This window comes from Pleurodeles waltl, chromosome 1_1 (assembly GCF_031143425.1).
Source record: "Pleurodeles waltl isolate 20211129_DDA chromosome 1_1, aPleWal1.hap1.20221129, whole genome shotgun sequence".
NCBI lineage: Eukaryota > Metazoa > Chordata > Amphibia > Caudata > Salamandridae > Pleurodeles > Pleurodeles waltl.
In genome coordinates, this window is record NC_090436.1 from 489024525 (window position 1) to 489037056 (window position 12532).

The following is a 12532-nucleotide window of genomic DNA, read 5'->3' on the forward strand; positions in this document are numbered from 1 at the left end:
CAACATATCTTATTAACTGTACCAAATTGATTTATTCTGATTCCTTTGTTTCCCGGTTGGCTACAGAAAGCTATGACTATTGGCTGAAGCCGATTGACTTAAAAATTGTGTGGGGAACAAAAAATTGGCAAGGAAGGGGAAAGGAAGCTTTATTCAGAGCATGCCTGATACCTGTTCAAATTATATTTTTAAATGAAACTGTACAACTGTACAAAAGACAAGTTGTTTAGGCTTCACAAAAATTAAGGACTTGAATGCGCCCAGTATCCCTGCCTCTCCTAAATTTTTTACAAATGGCAAAAATACATTAATGCAAATGAAGATCAGCTTGATGAGTGGGTCCAAAATAGAACATTTAATAAATCACTTTCATGTCCTGGTGGGTGGTTATTGTGGCCAGTGGACACAAATGGTTGTCATGCACGTTTTGTAAACTCCACGGGGTTTATAGAACAAATAGGCCAGACTCTTGCTATGTCATCAGAAGATCCAGGAATAGTAACAATTTGGAAACTTTCCCAACAAGAAGCCGCTGCCCGGTTAAGGCAAATAGATCAGGAAAATTTACAGAAAGCATTAGCCGTTGTAGATAATGGGATTAACACCTTGCCTGACTGCATACATTCTTTAAACAACATTGTTTCTTCTGCAATAGAAATTGTGCAAAGTGACATGTCATTTTTACAACATGAACAGAGTCAGCTGAGGTCCATTATGCAGTTGGGTTAGACTCTACAAACACTGAAATCAGGTTGTGTTTCCTGCAACATGTTACCACAAGGGACATATTTTCAGCATTCAGATTGCTGTTACAGCAACAAATAATGGCTAAGAAGGAAGCGACTTGTGTATGCTGAACATCGAGAAATTAGAAAAGTTGCCTTTTACTGTATCTGAAATACCTTCTGCTGAATGGTTAATATGCAGAGTTATTAATCTGCCTACTTCAACACTGCAATTCACATGCTGCCTGAAACACATTCCAGTAGGCAGATATAAAAGACTCGGAGATAGTTACATCTATGAGGTGTGGGAACTTCCCTTATCCTACAAATGGTTCAATGGCATGAAAGAGGGATTTCTTAGCAGCAGGGAATGCAAGACTTCTGTGAGCCATTCAATGGTTTGTAAGTAGCTGTCTTTGCATGGGGCATGTAATGCTTGATATGCATGATATGTAGTTGATGGTATAAGTATTGTGACGTGTAATTTTGGTTATGTTATCGCTTAATTAAAACAATATGAAACTAAATATACAAACAAATTATTTGCACAGTGATTGAGTCATAGTTTCACCGCTGTTGTAAAGTTCATATATTTTGTCCTACTATTGCTCCAATTCTTTCTATTTTGGCTTCAATTTACCCAGGTATAGTAGGGTTATTAGGGTAGACCCCCTAGTTTCACTGATTGACATCGTTACAGCTGCTTGCTAGACTACTGGTTCCCTGGTCTACATGGGGATGGTGTCTCTCTAGACAATAGGCTTCCTTCCTAAAGCATGGGGCTTGATATATTCCCAAGAGTGAATCCTGAAGAGCCGATTAGTGCTTATCATGCTATGCTCTAAAATATCTTAGGTAAGAACCACATATATGACGCATAGTGACAGTATGTTGGGGCTTTTCCTGTCTTTCACTTTTCTTGTCACCATTTTGCTTCTATTATGTTTCATCATTCTAATTATTGCAATTCATGTAATTCTATCTGAGATGCAGCTGTTTCAATAAACCTTATTGAACCATTCCCTGCCTCTGTTTGTCTTGCATGTGTGAGATTAATGTAAGTGAGAGAAAAAGATGAGATCTGATGCACCACGATTTCCCTGAAAAGTCATCTTGTCTTGTGCCTGGTTGCCACAAATCATCCCTGATTTTGGGAAGAGATGAGGCACTGTTAGTTGGGCGGAAATGTATTAGGCTGACAGGTGTCACATGGTGTGGATTGGACTGAGTTCCCCACAATTCAGGTGATGCTGCAGCTCAAATCCAGCAGCCTCATTTGGATAATGAGAGCCCACAAGACAGGAGTTATAATAATAAATCTTACCCCCTTTATTTATGCATTTTCCCTGTTTACCTTTGAAAGGAGTTAGAATAGTAAATCTCAACCCTTCCCCTATCTTTTAATTCCAAATTTCGATTTTATATTACTATTTTGGAAATTGCACTTTTAGAAAGTTGCCAATTCCCTACATTAAAACCAAAAGGTCCAGCTGTCATGGACTTCTGATGGACTCCTGTGCTGATGTTCCCAAACAGTAGATAAGGGGCTCTGGGTATTGGTGTTGGGGGGATGTCTCCTCGCTTGATGATTCAATTAATTTCAATGTATTTATTTATCATACGGAACTCACATGGAGATCCACATAAAACACTTAAAAAACACTTCAAAAAGTTAAAAAGTTAAAAATTATATAGCAGAATAATTAATTTGATGATGCTTAAAGAGACTGCAATAATTCTGATACAGAGAATAGGGAGAGTTGAAGGCAGATTGGTCGTAGCTATCCTTGACGATATGACAACAGATCTGGACAAACAAAAAGGACATGGTTCAGATCTTGGATACACATTCTGACAGAAATTACAAATTGCCAAGGAAATGTGCCATCTAGCCCATAATACAGTAAGCAGTAGCAGCCCCTGCTGTAACAGGAGACAAAATAATTTAATCCCATGCAGCAGGTCCCAGATTAAATAGGGTTGCGTTTTCTTCATTAACACAGAATCTAATACAGGCTGAAGACCCCGCCTGTGTGAGCAGGCCTCCGTATCCAAATGAAAGCGTAAGGACCATGCTGCTTGCTTAAGGCTTGCTTTTAACTGCAATGGAGAAAGTGAAAAAACAATGTGATAGTCTAAATGCAACAGGTCTAAGGCATAAATAGAAATCCTGCCAATAGTGTACTTTGCCTTCCCACCCACCAGAATTTCTTTAGAAGAGACCTTAAAGAATCATCATCACTCCTCTGTAAACAGGCCGCCCAATGTACCACCCCAGACTGACCTTGCATGAACGTGTTTCTTAAACCCATCTCCAACCTTAAAAATGCCACAGGGGAAGCCAAACTACCAGAAAGTATTTTTCTAAGGACCCTTCACCTTATCTAAAAAACCATTTAGAGACTCCAACTTGCTTCAAGCCATAGAGCAAAGAGGGTGCTATATTTGCCCGGAATACCTCTAAGAGATATTTAAAATGTCTTCTGCCAGTCACCCTCTAAAGGGCGTCCAGGCCGTTAGGTTGAGATTGCGCCTTGCTTGGATTATGTCCTATCACTGAGATTCCCACACACTATTGTTTCTAAAAAAGGGTACTATTACACCATTTCTAATTTTTGTAAATTTACCACATTTAAGTTTCTTCTTGCTATGGAAGCACAAAATCTCACCTTTAGAGCAATTTATCTTTAAACACTAATGGACTCTGTGAACTGCGTTAAAGCCTGCAGGTGGTTATTTAGTCCTTTCAAGATGAGGCCCAAGATGATTATATTGTCTGAATAAAGTAAGCAGGATATCGGCCTCCCCTCCAACATGGGGGCAAAACCCTCACTCCGGGCCAAGTAGCTAGGCAAATCTGAGATATACAGGGAGAGCAGCAACAGGGCTTGTCAAGGTTGGGATTTCATGGGACAAACCTCTATCACCACACAACAGCACCTTACACCAGGTGGAAGAGTGAAGGGAGATGAACACATCTAACAGGATACTTGTCACACCCAATCTTGCAAGCTTTCTCCACAACACAGCCTGATATACTTTATCAAATGCTTTGGAGAAATCGATAAAGGCTCCATAAATCACCCCCCTCATACAGACATATTTTTCATTAATTACCTGAACTGCTGATATGTTATCAATTGTTCTGTGCTTCTTCCTGAATTCAAATTGCTCCAGTGGAATAATTTTGCTTTTTTCTGCCCATTCACTAATCTGGGAGTGAATACTGCCCTTCCAAGAAGGGGGAATTTTCCTAATTTCACAGCAACACTGAAAGACCCAGAACAAACTTTTACTCCAACTGAGTGCATCTTGTTTTAGAACTAAAATGGGAACTTCTTCTGGCCCCATTGCTTCCGAGCTATGCATGCCTCTAATAATAACCTCAATCTCTTTCGCAGAGGGAGAAGTACATAAAGAAGAATCGCCACCAACTAAAGATCACTCCTCCAGTACCCAGTTTCTAGCATAAAGACCAAAGATAAAGGTGGACCAACTCACTTCATTGATAACCATTGGGAGTGGTCTGGTTCTCGAGCCACAGCCTTCCACCACTAATGACCAGAAATGTCTAACGTGGACTTTTACTGCACTTTCCCTTATATTGACCCAAAACCTGTCACTCGCATCTCTTTTTAGATGTGTCCTCAGACACCTCCTTCTTTTTAATAGGGACACCTTGCTGTGTAGCCATTTTAGTTACAGCTCCATGCACGTTATTTTAACACACTAGGCCACTGTGCACTTTAACCAGGATATATTTTATTCGGCTTCGCATCGTTATTTTTACAATAACCATTTTTACGGTCTTGTTTTTTTTTCATCTATCTAACTGTTTTGCCTCGCCCAGCAATGTGTTCTCAAACAAGACATTCTTGATCACACTGTGCTTCAATCAAGGCTACAGTTTGGTACATTGCCGGTGAACGTGGTAGAAGTTTAGTCTCCATCATTCGTAGAAAATACACATCCTTACGTAGGGGTATTTTCTCAGAATATCAGCTGTGTTGTTATATAAACAATTCCTTGTCCCTTACACGTTAGAGGGAGATTCCAGCCAGGGAACCACGCCTGTATGCTGATTGCTGAATGCTTCGCTACAGATGCTAATGCAGACCACAGGCCTTTGCTCAGGTATGGGGGTTGATGTCTCCCCAGGGGAACCTGAAAGGCAGAATTAGAGCTTAACATGCTGTGCTCAAATTATAACCTTGATAGGAAATAGACCCTTGATTATAGTGACAATATGATTGCGTTGTTTTTATGCTTCACTCTTCTCATCACCATTTTAATACTGTCATTTTGTGTCGTCCTGGTTATTGCAGCTCACGCTTTGCTATCTAAGATGCTGTAGTTTTATTAAACTAATCATTGAAACATGTACTGCTTCTGTTTGTCATTTATATATGAGACTAAATTGTAAGTGAGAGAATCGGATGCGACCTGAGTGACCACGACTTCCCTGAGAAGCCTAGTACATCATGTGCTCGGCTGCCCAATCATCACTATCCTATGGTAGAGATGAGGCACTGCTGGTTAGCCGGAGCAAAACCCGGATTTAGAGCGACATGTGTCACCTGCAGTGGGTTAGACTCAGTCTCCCACGCCACGGACGATCCTGCTGCTCAAAATCCAGTAGTCTCATTACAATAATGAGAGCCTACGCGACAACCTGAGTGTTTCTTTCTGGAGAATATTCCCTATATTGTTTTCGAATGAGGGCATTAATCTCTCAATTTAATAAAAGTAGAGGGTAAGGTTATGACATAAACATTCCCATGATCATCTGGTGGGGGCCGACAAGCAGCTGCTGCATAAACTCTGAAAACTTCTCAAATGTATTCCCAGCCCAGCTTTCAAGATTTCACAATGTGGTTTCTAATTTACTTTTCAAAGCCTCAATCCTCCCATGGGACCAAAGCCTTCCAGTTTTATTGTCAAATTTTGATTTAGACCCGACAAAACCTCAAGTATCAGTGGGGAACAATTTTAGATTGAGAGAAAAAAGCAGAATACTATGACCACTAAACACTGTCTTTATCACCTTTATATCATGTAACAGGGAAAATGCCTGGCAGCCAGTCACCACATAGTCTAAATTGCAGCTCCCCTTGGAGATTTATGCATATATTCTGCTGGTGAGTCTCAGGGAAGTCTACCATTTGCAATTATACAATCACTCATTTTCAGTTGCTCAAGAAAGAGCCTCCCTCTCTTATTAGTTCTTATAGGGAAAAACATGGGGAGAATTGATAGGATTCGTCCCTTTCCTTATCCCAAAATTGGAGGAGGGAATGACACAAGACTTTGCAATGAAGGTCCCCAACCAAAATGATTTGAGGGGCTAGCTCCTTATCAGAGAATGTATTAATGTATAAGAATACCTTACATCAAGTGAAATGTCAGGGGGAATATAAGCATTTACCAAAAACAAGAGAACGCCCCACCCCTCGTACACCGGTCTAGATTCTAGCCATAAACAGATTACTAGGGTCTCTAAAACATTCATACAGCCATTTGAGCTTATGAGTCAACAGGCAAGCAATCCCTCCCTTTGCATGAGTAGTACTGCAATAAAGTGAATAATAATTAACACAAGAGAACTCCCCATCACACCAGGTCTAATGCAAGCAAATAATGTCTGCATTTAATGAGTTAAAAAAAGCTAATTTCTCCCTATTATTCCCTATGCTGGCAATATTCCAGGAAATGACAGTTAGCTCATTGCTAATTTGATAATGATGATGGGAGAGACAATATAGAGGAACAACTTAAAACACCTTGTAACCAATTCCAGGAGTGAGTGCCAGGACTCAAATCTTGAGACGGACGATTCGGGGGGGATCCTTAAAATCACCTGCCTGCCATGCTGCCCATGGGGACATTTCAGTCCCTGTTGACCCAGGAGAGGACCACTGTTGTGGCATAAGGGTTGGAGGGAGGAAGCCCATCCACCTGCCCTCTTCCCGTTTGACTACACATCCCAACTAACAGACTGGCTTCCTGTCTCCCCCAATATTGAAACAACATTAATACATTTACAATGTAACCACTCTGAATTATTTAAAATTGGTTTTGGTACCATGGTGCAAGTACTCCAGAGATACCACATAAAAATCACTGCTTTTAATTAACCTAAGTGAGTCTATCTCAGAAAAACATTTTAAATGATAAGATCTATTCAAAATTAAATCTGCATCAAAACGAGGGCTAACGTCTAAAGTAAAAGCATAGTTCAGCCTCTGCTTCTTTTTCTCAGAGGACAGCCGCTGTAGCCGGAAAGTATGGCGTCTTGCATCCACAAACAACTGAACCAAGGGGCTCAAGGGCAACACGCTTGAATGTAATGATGCCCTATTATAATCCATGGTTACCCCATCTTCTCCTATCTCACTTGAGAGACTTAGAGGGTCATATAATGCACAAGTTTCTAGGTTGGCAAGATGGCAGTTTTGAGGAGCAAGTTAGTGAGCAAGGGGGAGACTTACTGATTGGGAATGCTTCTTGTTCTACACTTTTGGGGTCACAACTGATCCTTCTCCCTGGTGAAAAGTTATTCAATATAAAAATTAGAGAATCCACCGGACTCTCAACTGGGGCTAAGTTCGAATGCAGTTCCTTAATATGTGGTTTCCCTGCCTGAGAGAAAAAATCTATCCCTGACTGGACAACTTTATTTCCCCCCACACAAGATCATGGTAAAGCTCCTTCTGATGGTGGGATCCGGTTGCGGTCACCTGCTTGAGTGGTGGCCATTTCTTTCTTAATAGTTTTTACTGTGTCAAAAATGCAATCAGACCCACCAACACATTTTTCCACTAAATGTAAGATAGAGGAGAGAAGTCTCTCTAAGCTAAGTAAAGAGTCGGAGACCTGTATATTTTCACCGGGCGGATTACTTGGGAGGTTATCATTTATGCTGAAATCGGGAGTTGCTGAAAGATGTGAATACAAGGAGGGTTGATTTGAAGGGGTACTACTAAAAAGCTGCAGACCCATAGACAATAGCTGAGGGATATTAGCCCCCTGTTGTGACCCATATCTTTTATAGAATTCGATGTCAAGTTCCGGAAGCGTGTAGTTGTCCATCCGGGACCCCAAGTCCGATCTTTGTGAAGGGGCTTCTTTTTTGGCTACCATGGACCTGTCTACCCTTTCTAGATGCTGTACCCCTAGGGATACAAACTGGAGACGGGGAGATACCGTAGGGTGGACAAGACAGTTTTCTCAAGCCCTGATCTTCTACATGGCAATGGCTTATCTGGGAGGAATTAAGTTCCTGAACTGACTTCCAGGGGGATTAGGTAGAACTGACCCCTTGGGGCTTAAGTCATGTGGGCCTCTGAGCTGCGTGACTTTGCACATATCTAGCTACTAAACAAATTAATATCAAGTGGCTCTGACGTGGTTTTCTCCTTTTCCAAAAAGGTAAAAATTAGATTTTTGCACTTCAAGCCTGGGACTACAACATCCCTGTGTGCAGAGTGTTAGATTTAGTTTTCAGACAAGTCCTCCCCTGGAGCAGATGACTCGATCTCAATTTTTGAGCAGTCATTGCATCCTTCTGATGCCTTCGGTGACTAGAAGCCGGTGGCGCTTGTGGCTTCCTCAAAATGTTAGCGTGCTGTACCAGTGCACAGATCCTTCTGTGGATAAGCTTTTACACCCTACAGAACTTGAGGAGTAAATTCAGGTCCAACAAGAGGATTAAATATGTTGGGATCCACTTCAAGCGGGGTCAAAAGGATCCTTAATGTCCACAATTCTAAACAAACGAAACGGGGATGGGAGAGAAGAGGAGGGGCAAAGGGCAACAAACTGCACCACAAACTACATGCGTCTGCCTCAAATGCTGAAACCGCAGCCCTCCTGGGTGCCCAGGTGCTCCAGCCACAAAGACCTCCACTCTCCTTTGCACTAATTTAGCCAAGAATCTTATTAAAGGTCGACCAGGAGCCAAATAAATTGTATGCTACAGGTGATCCATCCGGGCTTCTAATCTATTTTCCCCTCAGATGACAAAAATAGAAGGGTTGTGGCCAAAGATACAGGCGTTCAAAACAAGCAGAACCAGGCAATAGTCTACAGGGAAGGGGCCAGGATCCCACCCAGGTTGATTGCACCGCCTCACCTTTCTATGCTCTGCTTGCAACCCCTTTTTCATAGTTTTGGTAGTAAAAGAGAGAGGCAAGGAGTCAGCAAAATGCCACACCTACTCCCATGGAAGAACGGAGCAGGTTGCACCAGCCAACAAAAACACTGCTAGAGGCAAAACGGGGACAACAGCTGGAACGAGGCGGGGGAAGCCAAAACTCACAAAAGGCATCACGCCAACAATCACAGAAGCCAAGCTTTCCCTGACCTCCGAGTGAGGCCCTCATCTCCACGGGCCCCCTCTGCAACCTCTGGTGCCGCTCTCATTCCTCTGAACTGCAGAAGCAGTCTTTGGCACTTCCTTATCTGCTCTCATTCCTCTGATGCCGCTCTCAATCCTCTCAATCGCGGACACGGTCTGCGGCACTTCCAATGCCGCTCTTTTTCTTCCAGTACCTCCCTTGCTTCTCTGAATGAATGTAGTCTGCAGCACTTCAGACACCACTCTCGTCCCTCAGAACCGTGAACGCCAGCAACCTGCAACCTGGGGCCAGCAACCTGTAAAGCTCCTGCAAAAACACAAATCACCCTTGACAGGATGGCCTGGCAGCTTTGCCTAGCCACTTCCTGAGCTCCAAAGGATGCCTACCTTGTCACTGGTAGAAGACGCTTACATCTAGGCCTGCCTCTCTTTTGCCACTGTAGTCAGGTTGGCTCCATAGCAGTAGAACCAGAACTGGTTAAGAGGGTGGACAAAGACATAACCTTCACCCACAGGCTGGCAGTGGGCAAAAACGTGAACTCACAGACTTCTCCTGAGAACACTCCTGGACCTGTGAAGAATGGGTAGAAAGAGTCCCCTGCTGTCTGAAGAACCTGAAGGAAGACTGGACCTGCTTGAATTGAACTTAGAATGCCAGAAGTGACAATAAGGGTTAGTTGGCTGACTGCCTGTTTGAGCTACAGGGACCAAACAAGCTTTCAGGAACCACTCTCCCTGCAACTGGCCAGCTGATCAGCTTTAACTCGAACTGCCCTGGTGCTTTCTCTTGGCCCCGTGGAGTGAGTCCTAACCCCCAATTTGTGCCCCCCAGGCCCCTGTATCTTGGCTATTGTTAAAGTTCAGTCCTCCTATCTTCAAATTGCAAGAAGTAGGAAGTGGGAGACCAGGGTTTCTGTCTCCTCTCCTATCCGGTCAGCCTTGACCAGCCAGTTTGCCCCACTGAAGTAGATTCACTTTAAAGAAAGTTTCTAATTCCAAAGGTAGAGGGATTCACTGGGACTGAAATTGAGCAACATTCGATCAATGTTGAGGCCTTCCTGGGCAAATACTTCAGATTTTGCCTGCTTCATTGAGAACTGTACGGGGACCCTTCGCTTCAGCAACCCACTCTCATTGAGACCTACTTTGGATCCAGCTTGCAGCTTGACCCACTGACGACTCATCGATGACCACTTTGTCACCATAAACCTATATAAATCAGAAGGTAAATTTTTGACCAGGATCAACCTGGTCCTTGTGTCCGACCCAAGCTCTATCAGAGTCAGCCTTAACTTTTGACTTTGAACTGTTCTATCATGACCTGAAAACAGTGTTTGCCACTTTGTCCTTTTTGGCGCTATTTTTAATTCTCAATTTAAAAATTCATATCTCTTTATTAGATGTTTGTCGTTTTGTTATCATTTCATTTATTAAAATATTCTTGGTATTTCTAACTTGGTTTGAGATTTTTCTTGTGTTGTGTTTTCACTTGATTACTGTTTGACTGCTGCATACATAATTTTCTCATTGCCTCTAAGTTAAGCTTGACTGCTTTGTGCCAATCTACCAGAGGGTTTACCACAGGTTTATTTAGTGACTTTTGTGATTCACCCTGACAAGGATAAAAAGTGTCTTCTCACCCCCTTTAACTAGTATTTTACAGATAGTGACTAATGTGCTTGTGGGGTTGTAGTGACTAATGTGCTTTTGGGGTGTCCAAAGTATCACCACTGACCTTCTGAAAAGATCCAGTGGCCAGGGGGTGGAGCACAGCCATTATCTCGACATGCTCAGGTATGGCCTGAGAGTGGGCTGTAGGTGAATTGGAGTCCTGCTCTCAGTGTGCAACCATGTCAAGGATCAAAACAGGTGAGAGATGCTGTGTAGCAATGACTGTTTCAGTTGTCATGCCAAAGATGCTGAACCTCTGCTTGTAAATCACCTCTGTCCGCCTTAAAAGGAAGGGCAAGACATAAAATATATTCACTGAGAAAGTGTTTTTTTTTATCAGTGCCCTGCTTTCTCATGTGGGCAGGCTGCGTTTGGTTGGATGATGTTGCAATTATTTTGACCTCTTGATTGGTATAATGGAGTCCAGACTGCTCACTCCCTCTCCCTTTGAAGTAAGAGGTATGATGCATGTGTTTCAGTCTTTTTGTGACTTGAAGCTAGAATTAATGCTGTTTTTATTTTTATTTCTTTTAGTTAAGAAGAAATGATAATTGAATAAAAACTAATATGTAAATTATCTATGTACTTATTTGTCCCGAAGTGGTATTAGTGTTATTTACTGCCTCCATTGGTTTATTTAGAGTGTGTTGCAATACCAATGATTGCCCATGTGTGTCTCATAACTTACTCCAAGCTTTGACTCAAGTTGATTTGAGCCTGCTTTGTCAGTAGTACCGCTGTAGTAGATCTGGGTGTAACATTTGTCAATAGTAATTGTATTCTTTTGTAGGTGAGTTTAAGTATTTGCATATTCCTTCCTAGAACACTCCTAAAATGTCCCTTAATCCCAGCAATTTAGTAGAAGGTATTTGCCATTGTTTACACAAACATACACCTCCATGTGCAAAGATCACAGCACTTTTAGGAGATCTCTGCACAGAAGAAGCAAGAAAAACACAGGCAGGGCTCTCCGTCCTGATGTCAGTGGATTGCATTTGTGGGTAAATAAAGTAGTACTCTGGAACACTGCTTTCCATGCTCATAAATGCTTTTGTGAGTAGGGCCATTATGTCTAACATATTACTCCTAATTAATGTTCGGCCTGTCGGAATCTATCTGGAGGTAAATCTGAAGGTGCGTTTTTTATGGCACTCCGTAATTACAAATTGTGGTAAACACTGAACCACTTTTAACTACAATCAATGAGAACAGGTATTTGTGAGGGCTTTGTTAATTAATATGGCACTCCTAATCAAGTTCTTATTTCCAAATGAAATAAAATACTAAACGTTTTCTAAATCGACATTACTATTGGGAGTGGAGACAAAAACAACACTGCTGTAGCCGAATGCCGTTGCATGGACACAGTTCCAAGAGTGCCTCCTTTACACCATGCCACTGACAACACTTCCACTTCAGCGATACCGAAATGGAAGTATTTCCTAACTTCTTCTAGAGTCGCAGAAATTTCGAGAAGATTTAAGCCTGTGTGGCGTTCATGAACATATCCGACTACACGATGGCAACCGTGCAGCTGAAACCGAAGAGGGTGTGCGGGCAGGAGGAATTCCAACTCAGAAGGCCGCTAACAAAACACAATCGCCCTTGCAAATGTATCTTGAATTACATTTCAGCCTGTCAAGTTCATGACAGGTGTCGAACCTGAAACCAGCTTTACATTTAGTTGAATTCACCTGTGTAAAGTGAGATGTAAAACATCCCCAGAATTATTTCCTTTCTTAACCTGAAATACCCTTTCTCTGACCCGGCTCTAGCAAGC